The sequence below is a fragment of the Pithys albifrons genome, chromosome 8 (genome assembly GCF_047495875.1).
Source record: "Pithys albifrons albifrons isolate INPA30051 chromosome 8, PitAlb_v1, whole genome shotgun sequence".
NCBI lineage: Eukaryota > Metazoa > Chordata > Aves > Passeriformes > Thamnophilidae > Pithys > Pithys albifrons.
Window position 1 is genome coordinate 2,432,053 of NC_092465.1, and position 21,218 is coordinate 2,453,270.

The window sequence follows — 21,218 nt, forward strand, 5'->3', positions numbered from 1 at the left end:
TGTATTATATATCTTATACATTATATATTTATATGTATTATAAGATATATATTGGATATAATATATATGTTACGTTTGTATTGTACATATTAGATGTGCAGAGCAAGGAAAATAAATATTATATATATTATATATGTATTATAAAGATAAATACAATAAAGATCTGCACAACAAAGAAAATACAGACTATATATTACATATATTATAAAGATAAATACTATAAAGATCTGCAGAACAAAGAAAATAGACTATATATTATATATATGTGTTATAAAGATAAATACTATAAAGATCAGCAGAATAAAGAAAATAAAGACTATATATTATATGTATTATATATAATAAAGATAAATACTATAAAGATCAGCAGAACAAAGACTATATATTATATATATTATATATGTATTATAAATACCATAAAGATCTGCAGAATAAAGAAAATAAAGACTATATATTATATGTATGTGTGTATAAAGATAAATACTATAATGATCTGCAGAATAAAGAAAATAAAGACTATATATTATATGTATTTTATATATACAATAAAGATAAATACTATAAATATCTGCAGAACAAAGACTATATATTATATACATTATATATGTATTATAAATACTATAAAGATCTGCAGAACAAAATAAAGACTATATATTATATATATATATGTTATAAAGATAAATACTATAAAGATCAGCAGAATAAAGGAAATAAAGACTATATATTATATATATTATATATATAATAAAGATAAATACTATAAAGATCTGCAGAACAAAGACTATATATTATGTATATTATATATATGTTATAAATACTAAAAAGAGCTGCAGAAGAAACAAAATAAAGACTATATATTTTATATATATGTGTATAAAGATAAATACTATAAAGATCAGCAGAATAAAGAAAATACAGACTAGATATTATATATATTATATATATATAATAAAGATAAATACCATAAAGATCTGGAGAACAAAGAAAATAAAGACTATATATTATATATATATGTATAAAGATAAATACTATAAAGATCTGCAGAACAAAGACTATATATTATATATATAATATATATGTTATAAATACTAAAAAGAGCTGCAGAACAAAGAAAATAAAGACTATATATTATATATATTATATATATTATAAAGATAAATACTATAAAGATCTGCAGAATAAAGACTATATATTATATATATTATATATGTATTATAAATACTATAAAGAGCTGCAGAACAAAATAAAGACTATATATTATATATATGTGTTATAAAGATAAACACTATAAAGATCAACAGAATAAAGAAAATACAGACTATATATTATATATATAATATATATAATAAATACTATAAAGATCTGCAGAACAAAGACTATGTATTATATATATTATATATGTATTATAAATACTATAAAGAGCTGCAGAAGAAACAAAATAAAGTCTAAATATTATATATATATGTGTTATAAAGATAAATACAATAAAGGCCAGCAAAGAAAACCCAGACTATATATTATATATATTATATATATATATATATTATAAAGATAAATACAATAAAGATCTGCAGCACAAGCCCCTTCCCAGCAGATCCAAACACCACCAAAAGAAGAAAACGAGTGACAAAACCCCCCCAAGTTGTGCAGTGATGTAATTAAGACACCTGGGGTGATGCTTTAATTGGTTTGCTCACAAATGAGCTGCCCAAACCTCCTTCCACAATGAGCACTGAATATCAGATACTGCCACACACACAGCCCAAGACACACCAGATTCATGCCTGAAATTGGAGCTTAAAAATCAAATTCCTGAAGTTCTCCAGGAATTTCCAAGGGTTGGACCTCTGGTTTATTCCTTGTGGTTCTGGCTCTTGCTTTGCCTCCTAATTTCTGTCTTTTTGCTCAGGTTCCCTTCAGGTTTGGACACACAAAGCGAGTTCTCTGCAACTCACCTGCAGCTCAGGAAACTCCAGAGAAACAAGAACAAGGAAAAATCACTCAATGCAGGGGGAAAAAGCAGCTGAGAACTCAGGATTCTCTGCAACTAAAAGGAGGAAAAGCAACTGAGCTCCTTCCATGTGGTTGATTTTTCACATTAGAAGAATAAATAAACTGATTAAAAAGAGGTTAAACATGTGGAGGCTCCCAAGCTTCAGCTGCTGCTCAATTTTGGTTATTTTTGAGGCCAAACTCTCAGTTATTCCCTCTGGGAAAAGGCCCAGCCTGGATGATTCTCTTACCTTTGCTGCCTGAAGGGACCAGGGCTCAAAGATCTTGCCTGGGAATGATAAAACCTCCTGTGTTGGTGCCTCCACTGCCCACCATCGTCAGGAGCTGCAGAGCAACACCAAGAGCAGCATTTAGTGAGACATCAGAGTTAAAAAGCATTTCTTTATTTATTAAAAAATCAAATTGTGCCTGTCATGCAACACCTGAATTTACCAGGCAGTCACCAGGGCCATTCCATCTGCCTGGGGGACATAATAATTAATCTGCATTAATGATTTAATACCAAATACACCAAACTTGGGGATTTATATTTATTGCACCAAAACAATCACCCCATGAGTTAAAATTTAAATTAAATTAAATTACACATCAGGATAGAAGTGAGTTATGAGCACTGATAGAGTATGAGAAGTTAAACCACCTCCTGAACTTTGAAAAGCCAAAGGAAACTTAAAGACAAAGTCACTACAAATGTAAATTGTGGTTTAAAAAATTAAATTATTCCACACTTTCACCACCCAGTGTCAGTTTAGTTCTGCTTTCACATTTCAGTCCTGTGACTATGGGAGGTTGAATATTAAAAAAAATCAGTAGAAGACTCAGCAAGTCTGAAAAGTTTCACCTTTTAAACAATTCTGCCTTTTATTCAGTAAATCCCCCTCAGTTCAGTCTTTCCCAGGTGTGGAGGAACCCAACTCTGAGCAAAGGAAAACCTGTTGCTGGTTCCTGACAGGAATAATCCCACCTGGGCTAAAGTCACCCTGAATATATGTCTGTTTTAAATATGATTTATCCTGTGATCCATTTATTTATTATTTATTATCTATTATTATTTATCAGTACATGAGTGACAAGGTGTTGGGATCACCAGATCCCTTGGCAGGCTAAATAAATGAGTAATAAATAAATAAAAAATATTATTTAAAGCCACAAAAGGTGAAACAGCTGTAGCAGCAGAAGCACCAAGTTTGTACCAACCCACACAGTTATTTCATCTCAGCTTTCTCACAATGTTTTATCTGAATGGTCCATGTTGGTTTCTCCTGATGTCAATCCAAACCTCTCCAACTTCCACCACCTGAGAACAAACACCTTTCCCACCAACTCCTTCCACAAACAGGGAATGCTGGGACACCCAAATGGACACTCCCTGCTCCTCCTGGTGCTCCAAAAATCTAAAATAGTGTAGAAGGAACAACCATCAGATCAGACTCTGAAATGAAACAACCCAGTCCATGTCATGGTTATGTTCCCTCTCCCTTCCTAAGGAAAACCTGGAGGAGGAACTGGGACACCTGGAACCCAAAGGTCATGGAGCACCTGGAACTCAAAGGCTCATGAACACCTGGAACTCAAAGGCTCATGGAACACCTAGAACCCAACAGCTCATGGAATATCTGGAACCCAAAGGCTCATGGGACACCTGGAACCCAAAGATCGTGGAATACCTGGAACCCAGAGGCTCATGGGACACCTGGAACCCAAAGATCGTGGAATACCTGGAACCCAGAGGCTCATGGGACACCTGGAACCCAAAGGTCATGGAACACCTGGAACCCAAAGGCTCATGGAACACCTGGAACCCAAAGGCTCATGGGACACCTGGAACCCAAAGGCTCATGGAACACCTGGAACCTAACAGCTCATGGAACACCTGAAACCCAAAGGTCATGGAACACCTGGAACCCAAAGGTCATGGAACAGCTGGAACCCAAAGGCTCACGAACACCAGGAGCCCAAAGGCTCATGGAACACCTGGAACCCAAGTGGTACATTATTTATCCTTCATGTATTTCATGGGCATCATCCCAACAACCAGAAGGAGTCACTGTGACCTCAGTTAATGGGGATTTAACAATGAAATGAAGATATTTTGTGTTTAAAAATCCAGCACTTATTGAAAGTGTTGGATTTTTGATTGTCATTTGACACCAATGCATAAAAATGCAGTCACAGAACCCCAGGATGGTTTGGGTGGGAAGGGACCTCAGAGTTCATCCCATCCCACCCCTGCCACGGGCAGGGACATCTCCCACTGTCCCAGGGTGCTCCAAGCCCCATCCCAAGGGATCCTGAACACCATTTCAGTCACCCTGAGCTTCCCATCCCACCCCAGCTCCATCCAGTGGATCCCAAGGGATTCTGAACACCATTTCACAGTCACCCTGAGCTTCCCATCCCACCCCAGTCCCATCCAGTGGATCCCAAGGGATCCTGAGCACCATTTCACAGTCACTTTGAGCTTCCCAACCCACCCCAGCCCCATCCAGTGGATCCCAAGGGATTCTGAACACCATTTCAGTCACCCTGAGCTTCCCATCCCATCCCACCCCATCCAGTGGATCCCAAGGGATCCTGAACACCATTTCAGTCACCCTGAGCTTCCCACCCCATCCCAGTTCCACCCAGTGGATCCCAAAGGATTCTGAACACCATTTCACAATCACTCTGAGATCCCATCCCACCCCAGCCCCATCCAGTGGATCCCAAGGGATCCTGAACACCATTTCACAGTCGCCCTGAGCTTCCCACCCTGCACCAGCTCCATCCAGTGGATCCCAAGGGATCATGAACACCATTTCACAGTCACTTTGATCTTCCCATCCCACCCCAGCCCCATCCAGTGGATCCCAAGGGATCCTGAGCACCATTTCACCGTCACATTGAACCTCCCACCCCACCCCAGCCCCATCCAGTGGATCCCAAGGGATTCTGAACACCATTTCAGTCACCCTGAACTTCCCACCCCACCCCAGCCCCATCCAGTGGATCCCAAGGGATCATGAACACCATTTCAGTCACCCTGAGCTTCCCATCCCACCCCAGCCCCATCCAGTGGATCCCAAGGGATCCTGAGCACCATTTCACCGTCACATTGAACCTCCCACCCCACCCCAGCCCCATCCAGTGGATCCCAAGGGATTCTGAACACCATTTCAGTCACCCTGAACTTCCCACCCCACCCCAGCCCCATCCAGTGGATCCCAAGGGATCATGAACACCATTTCAGTCACCCTGAGCTTCCCATCCCACCCCAGCCCCATCCAGTGGATCCCAAGGGATTCTGAACACCATTTCAGTCACCCTGAGCTTCCCACCCCATCCCAGTTCCACCCAGTGGATCCCAAGGGATTCTGAACACCATTTCAGTCACCCTGAGCTTCCCACCCCATCCCAGTTCCACCCAGTGGATCCCAAGGGATCCTGAGCACCATTTCACAGTCACTTTTTCCCCCTTATGTTCTCCAGCACCTCATTCTGGATGTTGCTCCTCTAACTATCCCAGAGGCTGCAGACTTGGTTCTCCAGGATTCTGCATCCCAGTCTGGTGCCAACCCACCCAACATATGTCTCTGCTCAAATGGAAGAATCTGTTTTGATTTCCTCTTTTTTTTTTTTTTTGTGCAATGTTTTAAATTCCTTCCTGGACTGGGGACAAAAACATTTATTTAGATACAACTCCTCATCCAGTACCTTCTGACATACAAAAGTATATATAAATATATATATATGTTCTATATAACTCTGAGGAGCTGAACACATGATGATGATTATTTGAAGTAAATGTTCAAAAATCACTGAGGAAAATAATAAATTTGGTTTAGACATGATCTTTATGCTTGTGGGTGCTGAGTCTTTCAACCAGCCCCTGGGAGGTGTTTCTCTTGTTTGTGAGGAAAAAAATCCTTTCAGTCACATGGAGACTCTTTCACAGCCACACAAACACACCCAGAAAACATCAGACATTTCTGAAAGCACCTCCTGATTTTTCTGCTCGGTGGCAAATGTAAAGGATGAGGAGATTTGACACCCAGTGCTGAGGTCTTTGTTTTCCAGGTTTCCTTTTTCCCACCTGAGCTGTGCAAAGGGATGACAGGAACGATCCCGGCACAAACAACCCCAGCAAGGCTGGATTCCCTCACCTCACACTCCACACTCAGGGCTACCACTGGGAAACAATCAGGAAGGAAAAAAAAAAGCAACTGTGATTCCTTTTTTTTGTTCCACAATGAAGCAAAAAAAGCAGCCTCAATATTTCTTTCAAATTAATAGTTTCAAGCAAGGAATAAATAAACCAGGTCTGGCTTGTTTTTGTCAGAGATGAGTGAGCAAGAACTAATGAGATCTCATGACAGATGAGTCTTCTCCAAGACTGTCCTAAGAAAGAATTTCATCCTGTTTTTAGCTGTTATTCACCATTTTATTGACACCAATATCACTGAAATCCCTAATTACCACTAGGAAAAAAAAGAAGATATTTTAAAATAAACTATGAAATCCTCAGTAATTTTAGTGATTTAATGGTATGTTGGGGAAGGCCAGTTTTGGGAGATACTGGGGTGGGGCTCTGCTGTGGCAGGAGCTTCCCTGCCCATCTGTGTATCTGTGCATCCATCTATATATCTGTGCATCCATCTATGTATGTATCTATCTGTGTATGTATCTATCTATGTATGTATCCATCTGTGTATTTATGTATCTGTGCATCTATTCATCTATCTATCTATCTATCTATCTATCTATCTATCTATCTATCTATCCATCCATCTCTCCATCTGCTCATCCATCCATCCATCCATCCATCCATCCATCCATCCATCCATCCATCCATCCATCCATCCATCCATCTCTTTATCTATCCCTCTCTCTCTCCATCCATTTATCCATCTCTCTCTCTCTCTCTCTCTCTCTCTCTCTCTCTCTCTCTCTCTCTCTCCCCCTCCCTCCCTACCCATCTACTTACCTACTTACCTACCCACTCTATCTATCCATCTATCAATTCATCCATCTATCACAGAATCATAGAATGGATTGGGTTGGAAAAGACCTCTGAGATCAGCAAGTCCAACCCTTGGGCCAACTCCAGTCCCTTTACCAGATCATGGCACTCAGTGCCACGGCCAAGCTCAGCTGAAAAACCTCCAGGGATGGGGAATCCACCCCCTCTCTGGGCAGCCCATTCCAATGCCTGAGCACTCTCTCTGCAAAGAATTTCTTTCTGCTCTCCAACTTCAATTTCCCCTGGCAGAGCTTGAGCCCATCGTGCCCCCTTGTCCTATTGCTGAGTGCCTGGGAGAAGAGACCAACCCCCAGCTGGCCAGAACTTCCCTTCAGGCACTTCCAGACAGTGCTGAGGTCACCTCTGAGCCTCCTCTTCTCCAGGCTGAACACCCCCAGCTCCCTCAGCCTCTCCCCACAGCACTTGTGCTCCAGTCCCTTCTCCAGCCTCGTTGCTCTTCTCAGTTGGGTTGGAAGAGACCTCTGAGATCATCAACCCTTGATCCAACCCCACTGGGATCACTCTGGCACTCAGTGCCCTGGGCTGGTGCTCACAGTAGGGTTGAATCAAGACATGTTGGATTCTCTGTCCCTGGTGTGTTTAAGAGGACACTCAGTGCCACATGCAGTCCCTTCTCCAGCCTCGTTGCTCTTCTCTGGCCCCACTCCAGCCCCTCAAGCTCTTGCCTGAACTGAGGGGCCCAGAACTGAACACAACACTCAAGGTGTGACCTCACCTATCTCTTTATCTATCCATCCATCTCTCTATCACCTTATCTATCACACTCTGTCTCCATCCATCCATCCATCCATCCATCCATCCATCCATCCATCCATCCATCCCTCTCTCCATATTTAACTCTACCCCCCATGTGTGCAGTACATCCACATAAACACATAGAATACAAAACCAGATACAAACAACAGGCACTTTTTTTACTAGAGGCAAAATCCCAGCACTATCAAAAATTCTGAGAAACACCACAATGTTTGGAAGGAAAAAATCCCCCATTCCCAGCCCTCAGTGAGACACAAAGTACATTACAAAGAAGAGAAGGCTCCAGGGACACCTGAGAGCCCCTTCCAGGGCCTAAAGGGGCCCCAGGAGAGCTGGAGAGGGACTGGGGACAAGGCCTGGAGGGACAGGACACAGGGAATGGGATATTGGGAATAGATGGGATATTGGGAAGGAATTGCTGGCTGGGAGGGTGGGATGGATTTTCCAGAGGAGGGACAGGACACAGGGAATGGCTTCCCACTGCCAGAGGGCAATTGGGAAGGAATTCCATGGACTCAGATAACTCCCAACAGCCAAGCCTTGCCGTGAGAAGCCCAGGAAAGAGGAGGAGGAGGGCGGGGAAGGCTCCTCCATTCATGTAAATGGAGCAGGGAACAGTAAACCCAGAGCCACGCTGAGAAAATTACCATCCCTGGCAAAGTAGGTCAGGGAAGTGAGTTTACTAAATATAAACTTTCTTTGTAGTCAGGCAAGCCCCGGCAGAGTAATGAGATTTACTCACGTTTCAGCCCAGCCCTCCTCTGAATCCACACTAATTAAAAGCACCACTCACTGACCAGCAAGTCCCTCACCCCCAGCAATCCCAAAAAAAGGAGGATTTGGGCCCTTTTACAATCCCTGCACTGCGCTGCTGTTCACCCAAACATCCCAAAATGTATTTTCCAGAGTCAGGCACTCCCTGAGGCGCGTGGGGATGGCAGAGCTGCTGCTCCTCTCACACAGGAGGGTGATTTGGGGTGACCTCCTCCACCCTCGCTGTGCCGCTGACACACTTGGAAAGCAAACACAGGATCCCTGTCAACCGCCAGCCTGGAAGGGCTGGAGCTCCTCTGGAAACGTGAAAATGAGTGGAAGCATCAAGAGCACTCCCTACTCTTTATTTTTGTACTGGAGGAAGAAAAGAGAGGAGTATTTTTATCACCATGCAAGTATCAACTGGGCTTTATAATTACACATATATTTTCTATTTCTCTGCTGTTTAGGTGGTTCCAAAAATATCCCCCTCTGGTTCGTGGCAGTTGCTCCCACCCTGTGACAGCATTTTGTGCCTCCAGGGCAGTCTCTGTCTGTGACAAACCTGCACAGGGAACTGATGCCACAGGAATAATTTTTCTAAACAAAGAGCTGAAAACTCAAGGAACTGAAGTACAGACACAAAGCTGGAACTTCTGAGTGGCTGTTTCCTGTCAACACTCCCATTTAAAACCTGCAAAGATGCCACAAGTTGGGTTGAAGTTTCATTTTGAGACAACTACACATGTTTACTATTATAAGATAATTAGGGTTTTTTTGTGCTTTTCAAAGACTGGATACCAGAAATGATGACACTGAATGAAAAGGCACCACAGAAAATTGTATTAATCTCCTGATCTTACAGCAATTCCCATTCAAGGGTGTTTTCCCATCCTAATTATCCAGCACCAACTGCACAGTTTTCTACCACATTCCCAGCAGTTCTTATTTATTTTTAAGGAAAGAAACCAGAAAAAGTCCGGGCAAAGTTTCTCTGCAATCTCAGAACAACAACTAAGAGGTTTCAGGGCTCTTTTCTGCATTTTAATTTCAATATTCAGCCAATAACTGTGGGTGATTTCCCAGCCCAGGGAGTGTTTCTGCTCTGTAGTTCAACACCTGCAGTTTTACTCAGGATTCCTCTTTTGATCAAACAAATTAATTCCTCAGTGCCCCCCAATCCCACAGGATTTAAGGGAGGAATATTTCTTTAGATAGCAGGGCATGTTCCCCATCAAACTGAAGTCCAGCCAAAGATTTTTGGGAAGATTAAGATGTTTTTAATGCATTTATCCCACTTTTCCAGGCTGACACTCACACACCAATTCCTGAACCTCCTTTCCCTTCATCCTCATTTTACAGGGAACGTTTAAGCTCAAAGTGTGGCTGATATTTAATATTTACTCCTTTTCCCCTCTGCTCATTACCAGAAGATTTACAGCACTGCCCTAATTACAATGCTTTTAAACCAGGTCTGTGTACAAATCCCAAATCCTGATGGATTGCTGTCAGGAACAGGGAACAGAATCCTCCAAAACTTCCCCCCTTCCTTTGGCCAAACTTGGAGCAGCTGCTCTTTAGGAGCATCCACAAAAGGGAGCACTTCAGTTACTAATCTCATGTCTGGAAAAATAGGGGCTTTAGGCACATTATTAAAAAAAAATCTTAGTAGGTTTTTGCTTTTTTAATTTTTATTAATTAAGGATAAACGTAATTCTGGAGGGACTTATCATTTTTCCTCCTGGCCACCTGTGCTTTCCAGGAGCCCAGATGGATTCCCTGTTTGAGATATTCAGGCAAGAACTCTGCCTGTCCTCTGCCATTCCTCCTGATATTCCTGCCCTTATCAGCTTTGTCTCCATCATTTCCCCTTCCATCTTATCCTGATATTCCTGCCCTTTGTCTCCATCACTTCCATCTTATCCTGATATTCCTGCCCTTTGTCTCCATCACTTCCCCTTCCACCTTATCCTGATATTCCAGCCCTTTGACTCCATCACTTCCTTTTCTCCATCTTATCCTGCTATTCCTGCCTTTATCAGTTTTATTTCCATCATTTCCCCTTCCATCTTATCCTGGTATTCCTGCCCTTTGTCTCCATCACTTCCCCTTCCACCTTATCCTGATATTCCTGCCCTTTGACTCCATCACTTCCCCTTCCACCTTATCCTGATATTCCTGCCCTTTGTCTCCATCACTTCCCCTTCCACCTTATCCTGATATTCCTGCCCTTTATCTCCATCACTTCCCCTTCCATCTTATCCTGATATTCCTGCCCTTTGTCTCCATCACTTCCATCTTACCCTGATATTCCTGCCCTTTGCCTCCATCACTTCCCCTTCCATCTTATCCTGATATTCCTGCCCTTTGTCTCCATCACTTCCATCTTATCCTGATATTCCTGCCCTTTGTCTCCATCACTTCCATCTTATCCTGATATTCCTGCCCTTTGTCTCCATCATTTCCCCTTCCATCTTATCCTCATATTCCTGCCCTTACCAGCTTTGTCTCCATCATTCCCCTTCCATCTTATCCTGATATTCCTGCCCTTTGTCTCCATCACTTCCCCTTCCATCTTATCCTGATATTCCTGCCCTTTTTTCTCCATCACTTCCCCTTCCACCTTATCCTGGTATTCCTGCCCTTTGTCTCCATCACTTCCATCTTATCCTCATATTCCTGCCCTTACCAGCTTTATCTCCATCACTTCCCCTTCCATCTTATCCTCAGTTTCTTAGAATTACTTCATGTTCTAACAGATTCCTTAGTTTCCAGTGGCTGTTTGGGATAATACTGGAACTATGCATGTGGGAAAAAAGAAAAAGCAAAGGCACAAAAGCCCCAAACCTGAACCTGCTGGAGGTAACTTTGCAAACTGCAGCTGAACCACCACCAACACCACACAGAAATCTGTTTTATCTGCACCATTTCTTCAGCTCCACCACCAGAGCAAGCCCAAAAGAGGAGAAAACCTTCCCATGGGCAGGAATGTCCCCAACAGCTGGTGAGGGGGAAAAGGCAAAGTGTCCTTTCTGTGGCCACTTTAAACCACCAGTTTAACCAGGAAAGCAATTTTGATCTGCAGGAGTTTTGTGCCTCTGAGATCACACCAGAAGTTTGCAAGGAAAGACAACAAAACCTTTTGAAAGCTGAGCTGAGGAGTAGCCATGTCAAAATAAGGATATTGGTCAAAACTGTCACCTCTTTAACCCATTTAAAAGTCAAGATTTGGGTTGTTTCTTTAGGTGGTGAACAGACCATAAATATAAACCCCCTTCCTGCTCTTTGGAATGATCCTAATCCCAAATGGAATAGTGGGATTAGAATCATTAGGGCACATCCCTGGCAGAAGTGCCACCCAGGTCCTGCTGGGGGCAAATGAACCAACAGCATTTACAGGCACTCAAAAACAGGCAAAAAAAGAGCAAAGCACTCCTAGAAAAGCTTCATTCCTCTCTCTCCTTCTCCCTTCCTCTTAGCCCAGTTTCCACTCTCACTGTTTTCAGTTTATCTGAACCCAAATCCTGACCTGCCCCAACCCCTCCACTCCTGCAAAGCCCCACTGAAGGCAGGGAAATAAAATCTTTACTACAGAAAAGAGAATTCTTTACTATAAATAGAATTCTTTACTACAGAAAATTATACAGCAGAATTCTTTGCTATGCAAAAGGAATCCTGCCCTGGGAGGGTGGGCAGGCCCTGGAATGGAATTCCCAGAGAAGCTGTGGCTGTCCCTGGATCCCTGGGAGTGTCCAAGGCCAGGCTGGAATAACCTGGGACAGTGGAAAGGGGTTGAAACTGGATGATTTGGGGATTTTCTTTCTTTTTTTTCTGATGATCCCAACCCAAACCATCCTGGGATTCTCTGAGCCCTCCATCCCAGTGGAGCTGCTGAGCAATTCCATCAGCAATTCCATCCCAGCAGCTCCCAAGGGTGCCCAGAGTCACATCCCTGCCTCAAAAATGCAACACATTCCTTCATACACTCAGGTTTTTTACACTGAGTGGTTAAGCCTAAGGAAAGAAACAGGAAAAAAACCCAAAAAAATAAGGAAAAAACCCCAAAAAGGCCCTCCAGAAACAGCTTTTTCTCTGCTTTCTTTGGAAGAGCCACCTAAAAACCCAGGACCTGCTGGATGCTCTTCCATGACAATTGGATATTGGTGCCCAGCACTCTCCCTGTGGTGTGTCAGGAGCCTTTGGCTCTAAAATCCTAAGGGAACAGGGATTTCCTGAAATCCTCTGCTTTTGGTAACCTGTGTACAGCAAATGTGGGCAAAACCAGACACAATGTAATCAAATAGGAAAATATACACTAAAATAACATTATGAGGGCAAAATTCCCACTCACAGAAATTCTTAATGTTGTTGCTGTTCAAAGTAACTACAGAATGATCTGTAGTTTTATAGGAATGATCTGGTTTTATAGGAAATAAAGGTTGATAAGAGTCTATATGTTTACAGACAATCCTGCCCTGCCCAGAGAGGGGGTGGATTCTCCATCCCTGGAGGTGTTAAAGGTGAGACTGGACATGGCACTCTGTGCCCTGGGCTGGTGATCACAGTGGGGTTGGATCAAGGGTTGGACTTGGTGATCTCAGAGGTCTCTTCCAACCCAGTTCATTCCATGATTCTATTCTATGAGTCCATGAAAACCAGGGCCATGGTCAGAAATTCAGTGTTTCAAAGCAAGACAAAATAATTGACTCAATGTCACTTTGTGATCCACCAGCCAGTGTTACCAACCAGATTTCTGCATTTTCACCCCCCCTGCTGCTCCTGCCCTTCAGCTCAACCTCCCCCAGCACCACCAACCAACCACACCAGGGCTGAGCCCCAAACCCAACCTGTTTTCTTGCTGTACTAACCAGAATTTCAATCAACTCCTTGATCACAGAATCACAGAATGGATTGGATTGGAAAAGACCTCCGAGATCAGCAAGTCCAACCCTTGGGCCAACTCCAGTCCCTTTACCAGATCATGGCACTCAGTGCCACGGCCAAGCTCAGCTGAAAAACCTCCAGGGATGGGGAATCCATCCCCTCTCTGGGCAGCCCATTCCAATCCCTGAGCACTCTCTCTGCAAAGAATTTCTTCCTGATCTCCAACTTCAATTTCCCCTGGCAGAGCTTGAGCCCATCGTGCCCCCTTGTCCTATTGCTGAGTGCCTGGGAGAAGAGACCAACCCCCACCTGGCCAGAACTTCCCTTCAGGCAGTTCCAGACAGTGCTGAGGTCACCTCTGAGCCTCCTCTTCTCCAGCCTGAACACCCCCAGCTCCCTCAGCCTCTCCCCACAGCACTTGTGCTCCAGTCCCTTCTCCAGCCTCGTTGCTTTTCTCTTCTCAGTTGGGTTGGAAGAGACCTCAGAGATCATCAAGTCCAACCCTTGATCCAACCCCACTGTGATCACTCTGGCACTCAGTGCCCTGGGCTGGTGATCACAGTAGGGTTGGATCAAGACATGGTGGATTCTCTGCCCCTGGAGGTGTTTAAGAGGACACTCAGTGCCACATCCAGTCCCTTCTCCAGCCTCGTTGCTCTTCTCTGGCCCCGCTCCAGCCCCTCAATCTCTTCCCTGAGCTGAGGGGCCCAGAACTGAACACTTCAGCTGCTCCTTCCCCTGCCCAAGGCAGCTCCACAATTCTCAGTGGCTGCTGCCAGCTCAGCAGGGCAAGATTTAAACCTGGATTTTCTTGCCCCATAACTTTTAATTTCTTGCTTGTCAGTGCCTGAGATCTTCTGAATTCTGCAGGAGCAAGAGACACTGCCAGCAAATCTTAACACCTCAGCAAGATTTGCTTTTCCCTCTGACACACAAGGAAATGTTTTTCCAAGTGAGTTGGGTCCTTTCAGGCAGCTGAGGTTACAGTGTCAGTTTGTTGTTGAGTCACTGTTTTCTGGTGGGAAAAGGCACAGATTTCCATGGATTTTTGAGGTCTTTTACCACTTACTGTAATTAATGTTGGAGTTTGAGCAGCATCAGAATCTTTTGGCTCAATATGCGTAGAGGGGAACGTTGCTCCTGCCTTGATGTTCCCCCTTTGCAATACACTCGTTTAACCTTAAAATTTGGATAGTTCTTGTAGTATTTTCTGCAGTTTAACTGGTTTATATCACACAGATTCCCTGAGTTATTCCACAAGAATGAATCCTTAGCTGAATGGGAACTCCCCAGGGAGAGTAACAGAGCCTGAAATAGCTCCAGGATGTGGAGCTGTCACTGTCTCCCTGGGTGCTCTCACCTCCTGCATCACCCACACACACTGAGCCCATTCCAGGCTCCCTGAACCCCAGTCCTTCTTCCCAACCCTTTCTTTCAGAACTTCCTGAACGGCTCCAGGCTGCCCCTGGATCCCTGGATTGTCCCAAGGCCAGGCTGGAGCACCCTTGGACAGTGGGAGGTGTCCCTGCCCATGGCAGGGGTGGCACTGGGTGGGCTTTGGGGTCCTTCCAACCCAAACCATTCTGGGATTCCTGACACACACAAGGACAAAGAGCCCCCACAAACATGGGCTCAGACACACGAGACAGAGTTTTGTCAATATTCAAACCCAGACACCTTATTAATTAATTTTTATGACTTTCCTCCCTTTTGCTCTTCTGCCACTGCAGCCCCACATCCATCTCTCCTCTCTGTCCACAGTTATTTGGGCTCCTGAAACGTCCTTCTCCTCTCAGCCCCTGAATTAAATCCCATCCATATTCACCTCTGTATCCTCTCTATTGTTGTGACTTCTCCTCACCATTTTCTTATTTCACATCAATAACAATCCTATAAATGAAAAATACTCCTCTCTCATTCTCTGGCAATAATTCCTCCCACTGGGAACCTCCTGACCTAAAGCACTTCCAGTTCTCCTCTCCAGGAGGGTTTGATCTCCTGACTTTCATCTCCTCTGCCCTGACCAGCTGTGCCACAGGTGGGAGAGCCGAGCTGTGCTCCCTCCTCCCTGCTCCTCATCCATTATTCATCTCCTTCCCAGGAATTGTGGGCAGGCCTGGCTCCGACTGGGCTCTCACTGAAGGCACAGACAAGCGACCGGGAAACAACCATGACACAGAATAATCCAATTTTCAATCAAAATTTACCACCACACAGTATGTGTGTAAAGTGTGAACAAAGTTCAACGCAGGTAAAAGCTTCTCATGTCAAAATCCATCCAGTGCAAAGCACAAAACTGTCACTCCTTCATCTCCAAGCAACTTCACCAACCTCAACCTCTCTGTGAGGAATTTAACCACTCATTTCCAAAATCTGGACTATTTCCTCAGTTCAACTTCAACAGTCTTGGAAGAAGAATAAAAAAAAAATCACAGAACACAACCAGGAGTCGACTCAAAGTTTAGATCCCACAGGGACTGTTTTAAACTCCATTAATAATTTCAAGATCCCCCTTTTTGGGGTTTCTGACAATTTGGTTAAGAAGCCACAAATTGCTGCTGCATTTGGGAAAATAAAATCCATTTTCAGGAGTGCTTAAAATCCATATGAATAATGAACACTGAGGGAAGGTCTGGTGAACACATAAATTAGAGCACACGAGATATAAGGACAACAAAAAATTATTTGTTACCACTTTTAGGGTAATTGCATGGACTGATAAGTGTATTATTTAATATTTTGAGGGATGCTATTACAGTTATTTAAAATATATAAACATTTTAATTGAACTTGTAAATAAGAAGGAAGATTAATGGAAATAAAGGTATTGAGTTATTGATATTATTTATTGGTATTAGAGACATCAGATTGATTAAAAATGGGCTTTTCAATGAGAAGAAGCACCAGAATGACTGAAGAAGTTTCAAAAGAGGCTGTGACAGGAGGGGAGACATCAGGAAAAAAACAACATTCCCCAACCCCAAGGCAGCCACTCAGCAGCTTCCAAAAAGCTGCTCAAACCTTCAAAATCCAACTGCTCCTCAGAAGAACTGAGAAAATCTCAAACCAGGAGCTCCAGGGACAAACCCCCATGAAAAAAAAATGACACATGAAGGGCTGGGAGGATTTGGAGAAACTTCAAGAGGTGACAGAGTGTGTTTCCAGTGCTGTTCAAAGGGAGTCACAGCCCTGAAGGAGCACACCATGAAAATTACATCACAGACCCTCAGAACTGAGAAGCAAAGCCCTTTCCCATGTGCTGCTGTCCCCAGGAATGGCACAGGGGGTGGGAGAACTCTGTTGGACAGGCCTGGATTTGCACTGGCCATGCAGAGATCCTTCCACTTGGAACCCTCCTGGGTGCAATTCCACCTGGAGCTCTGAGGGCACACAGAGACCTCAGCCCTGGGAGCTGCCAGGAGGAGAGAGCAAGGCTCCCACAGTGCCCCAGTTCAGCAGCTGGGACCAGTTTATCACTGTGTGGGTGTGACCAAAGCTGTGGATTCTACACCCTCGATTCATTTCCCATGAACAAATGGACCATTTGCAGCAGCTGCCCAGGGCACACCTGACCCCTCAGGCTGGGAGCTGGGTGGGAAAGAGCCCTGAGAGACAGGGGAGTGTTCCAAGGTGGGTGTCACAGGTGAGACAGGGGAGTGTTCCAAGGTGGGTGTCACAGAGCCCTGACAGACAGGGGAGTGTTCCAAGGTGGGTGTCACAGGTGAGACAGGGGAGTGTTCCAAGGTGGGTGTCACAGAGCCCTGTCAGAGAGGGGAGTGTTCCCAGGTGGGTGTCACAGGTGAGACAGGGGAGTGTTGCAAGGTGGGTGTCACAGGTGAGACAGGGGAGTGTTCCAAGGTGGGTGTCACAGGTGAGACAGGGGAGTGTTCCAAGGTGGGTGTCACAGAGCTCTGGGAAACAGGGGAGTGTTCCAAGGTGGGTGTCACAGGTGGGACAGGGGAGTGTTCCAAGGTGGGTGTCACAGGTGAGACAGGGGAATGTTCCAAGGTGGGTGTCACAGGTGAGACAGGGGAGTGTTCCAAGGTGGGTGTCACAGGTGAGACAGGGGAATGTTCCAAGGTGGGTGTCACAGGTGAGACAGGGGAGTGTTCCAAGGTGGGTGTCACAGAGCTCTGGGAAACAAGGGAGTGTTCCAAGGTGGGTATGACAGAGCCCTGAGAGACAGGGGAGTGTTCCAAGGTGGGTGTCACAGGTGGGACAGGGGAGTGTTCCAAGGTGGGTGTCACAGGTGGGACAGGGGAGTGTTCCAAGGGGGGTGTCACAGGTGGGACAGGAGCTGGGAGAACTCCCCTCCAGGGAGTCCTTGGCACCTCCACACCCACCTGAGGGCTCAGCTCTGCTCATGGGCCAGCAATGATTCCAAAATCCCCCCTGACTCACAGAGTCAGATCCCCCAGTGTGGAACTCCCTGCACTGGGGGAAGCACTGGGTGCTCCCACCTGCACCTGAGGGGATGGAATCTTGGGGGTTTGGGACCTCTGGGACCACTCACTGGATCCAGAGGAGGAGCAGACCCCGGCCAGGAGGAGCCCACCACTCTGACCAGACTGTGCCATCATCTGCACCAACAGGTTTGTCCCTTCCTTTTCCTTTGGCCTCGGGGGAACCACGTGGGGCTCAGCACAGGGGCCACCAAACCCCCCTGTGTTTGTGCCCCAGGGGGTGGGTTACACTGCTGGGGTTTGTGGTGCAAACCCAATTTCTCTTTGTGCCATTGCATTTATTGTAATATTGTTATTAAATTGTAACTGTGACTTAAAATCTCTTTAGTGTTGGGTTTGTTTCTCCTGCTGGTTTCCCTTTAAACCAGCACACAGACTATTTAAATAAATCATTGCTCCACCCAGGCTGAGGCTGCTGAAGCTCCACAGCTCCACATCCCAGGGCAAATGGATATATCCCAGCACTGTGGCTGTTTTGTGCAAGGAAAGGCAACCTGAGAACTTCCCAGGGACTTCAAGAGTCCAGAGTTGGTCTGAAAGAGCTGAAAGATCTCACCAAAAAATCAAGACTAAGAGGAATAATCAGCAACTCTTATTTGCTGGAGGGTTTAAGGAGGTCTGAGGGATCTCCCATCAGGAATCTCACAGAGCATCATTTACTTATAGAGGGAAATATAAAAGGAGGGAGAAAGCCAATCCACACCCAGTGCAGATGGACTTGATTAAAGGCACTTGTACCTCATTCAAACACAACCTCTCACTCTTGCAAACACCAGAACACACTAATTTATATCAGAATATTCACAGCCCAACACCAGCAATGCCCAAATGCAGGGGATTATCTCGTTTCTACAGCTTATTAACTTACAGAATTCAAACATTAATCTAAAAATGTGTTGGTTGCACAAGAATTCTCAACTTCAGTCCATGCAAAATTGAATGAATGAACACACTGATTTCTCCCACGAGAATATCTGAAATCTGGCAATCAATTTGTGATTGGCCAAACGTTATTTCCACCCTGCAGGAAAGCAAATCCTGCTTTCAGAAGCTACTCAGAACCTGTGCAAGTTCTCAGGGTGCTCCCCCAGACAGTCTGGGCTGCACCAACACACCTTCAGCTCCACGAACACAAAACATTCTGTTCGACTTCCAAATGTTGAGTCTTTGAAGACAAAACCAGGCAGGGAAAGGGTCAGGTTGGGGTTCCTGCTTTAGTTTGGTTGGTTTGAATGTTTAGAATTGTTTTAAATGTAGGGACAAAGTCATCGGACCATATTTAGACACTCAGGATAGGATAACACATTATATATATTTAAATATATTTTAAATATAGAAATACATGTTTAAATAGAGAAATATATACTAATAGATGGTATATAGTAACATATATAGTAATATTCTTTAATTCTTATAATTATCATAGAATCACTGTATCATTCTTAAAATCTTAAATGCACCAAGAGAATTGTTAAATATATCCCTAAATATTCTTTAATTCTTAAAATTATCATAGATTCACTATATCATTCCTAAAATAACATAAATATATTTAAATTACATGTCTAAATAATATAAAAAGAATGATATAAATATATTTAAATATTTATAAATTACATATTTAAATAATATACAAAGATACATCATGTATTTATATATTAAAATATATTTTAAATATAGATATAAATGTTTAAATATATTAATATATACTAATATATGGTATACACTAACATATGTAGTAATATATAGTAATATTCTTTAATTCTTAGAATGATTATAGAATCATTATATCATTCCTAAAATGATATAAATATATTTAAATATATATAAATTACATATTTAAGTAATTTAAAAAGATATAATAATATATATTTTGTATTTAAAAATATTTTAAATATATATGTTTAAATATATTAATATATACTAATATATGGTATATACAAACATATAGACTAATATACAGTAATATTCTTTAATTCTTAAAATGATTATAGAATCATTATATCATTCCTAAAATGATATAATTATATTTATATATATATGAATTACATATTTAAATAATATAAAAATATAATAATATATATAATGTATTTATAGATTTAAATATAGAAATATATGTTTAAATATATAAATATATACTAATATATGGCATATATGAACATATATGCTAATATACAGTAATATTCCTTAAGTCTTAAAATGATTATAGAATCATTATATCATTCTTAAAATGATATATATTTATATATATTTAAATTACATATTCAAATAATATAGAAAGATATAACATCATGTATTTATATATTTAAATATATTTTAAATATAGATATATATGTTTAAATATATAAATATAAACTAATATATGCTATATACTAACATATATACTAATACATGGTATATATACTAATATATGGTATATATTAACATATAGTATATAGTAATATATGGTATAAACTAACATAATATATATACTAATATATGGTATAAAGCAATGTATGGGATATATTAACATGTAAGATATACTAATACATGGTCTATACTGACATATAAATTAATTTATGGTATATATTAACAAATAATATATACTAATATATGGTATATACTAACATATATATTAATTTATGGTATATATCAACATAATATATACTAATACATGGTCTATACTAACATATATATTAATATATGGTATATATTAACATATAATATGTACTAATATATGGTGTATATATTAACATATAGTATATACTAATATATGGTATATATTAACATATAATATATACTAATACATGGTATATACTAACATATATATTAATATATGGTATATATTAACATATAATATGTACTAATACATGGTGTATATATTAATATATAGTATATACTAATATATTGTATATACTAGAATATATATTAATATATGGTATATATTAATATATACTAACATATATGTTAATATATGGCATATATTAACAAATAATATATACTTATATATGGTCTATACCAACATATATACTAATACATGGTATATACTAACATATATATTAATATATGGTATATATTAACATATAATATGCACTAATATATGGTGTATATATTAAAATATAGTATATACTAATATATGGCATATACTAGAATATATATTAATATATGGTATATATTAACATAAAATATATACTAATATATGGCATATAGCAGTGTATGGTGTATATATTAATATATAGTATATACTAATATATGCTATACACCAACATATATACCAATATATGGTATATTCTAACATATATATTAATATATGGTATATATTAACATATAATATATACTAACATATGGTA

At 41.7% G+C, this 21,218-nt stretch overlaps 1 protein-coding gene across 5 annotated transcripts in view; it reads right to left on the reverse strand.

Annotated features, from left to right (window-relative positions):
• MBD5 (methyl-CpG binding domain protein 5) overlaps positions 1 to 21,218 on the reverse strand; it is a 116,930-nt gene that overhangs the window by 66,795 nt on the left and 28,917 nt on the right. For 4 of the 5 annotated variants that reach the window (XM_071561995.1, XM_071561996.1, XM_071561992.1 and 1 more), the window contains exon 2: positions 2,244 to 2,337. The gene's annotated coding sequence lies outside the window, so the exon portion shown is untranslated. Of the gene's footprint in view, positions 1 to 1,955; positions 2,035 to 2,243; positions 2,338 to 21,218 lie in introns of those variants that run through there. The other variant, XM_071561997.1, reaches the window with a different exon arrangement.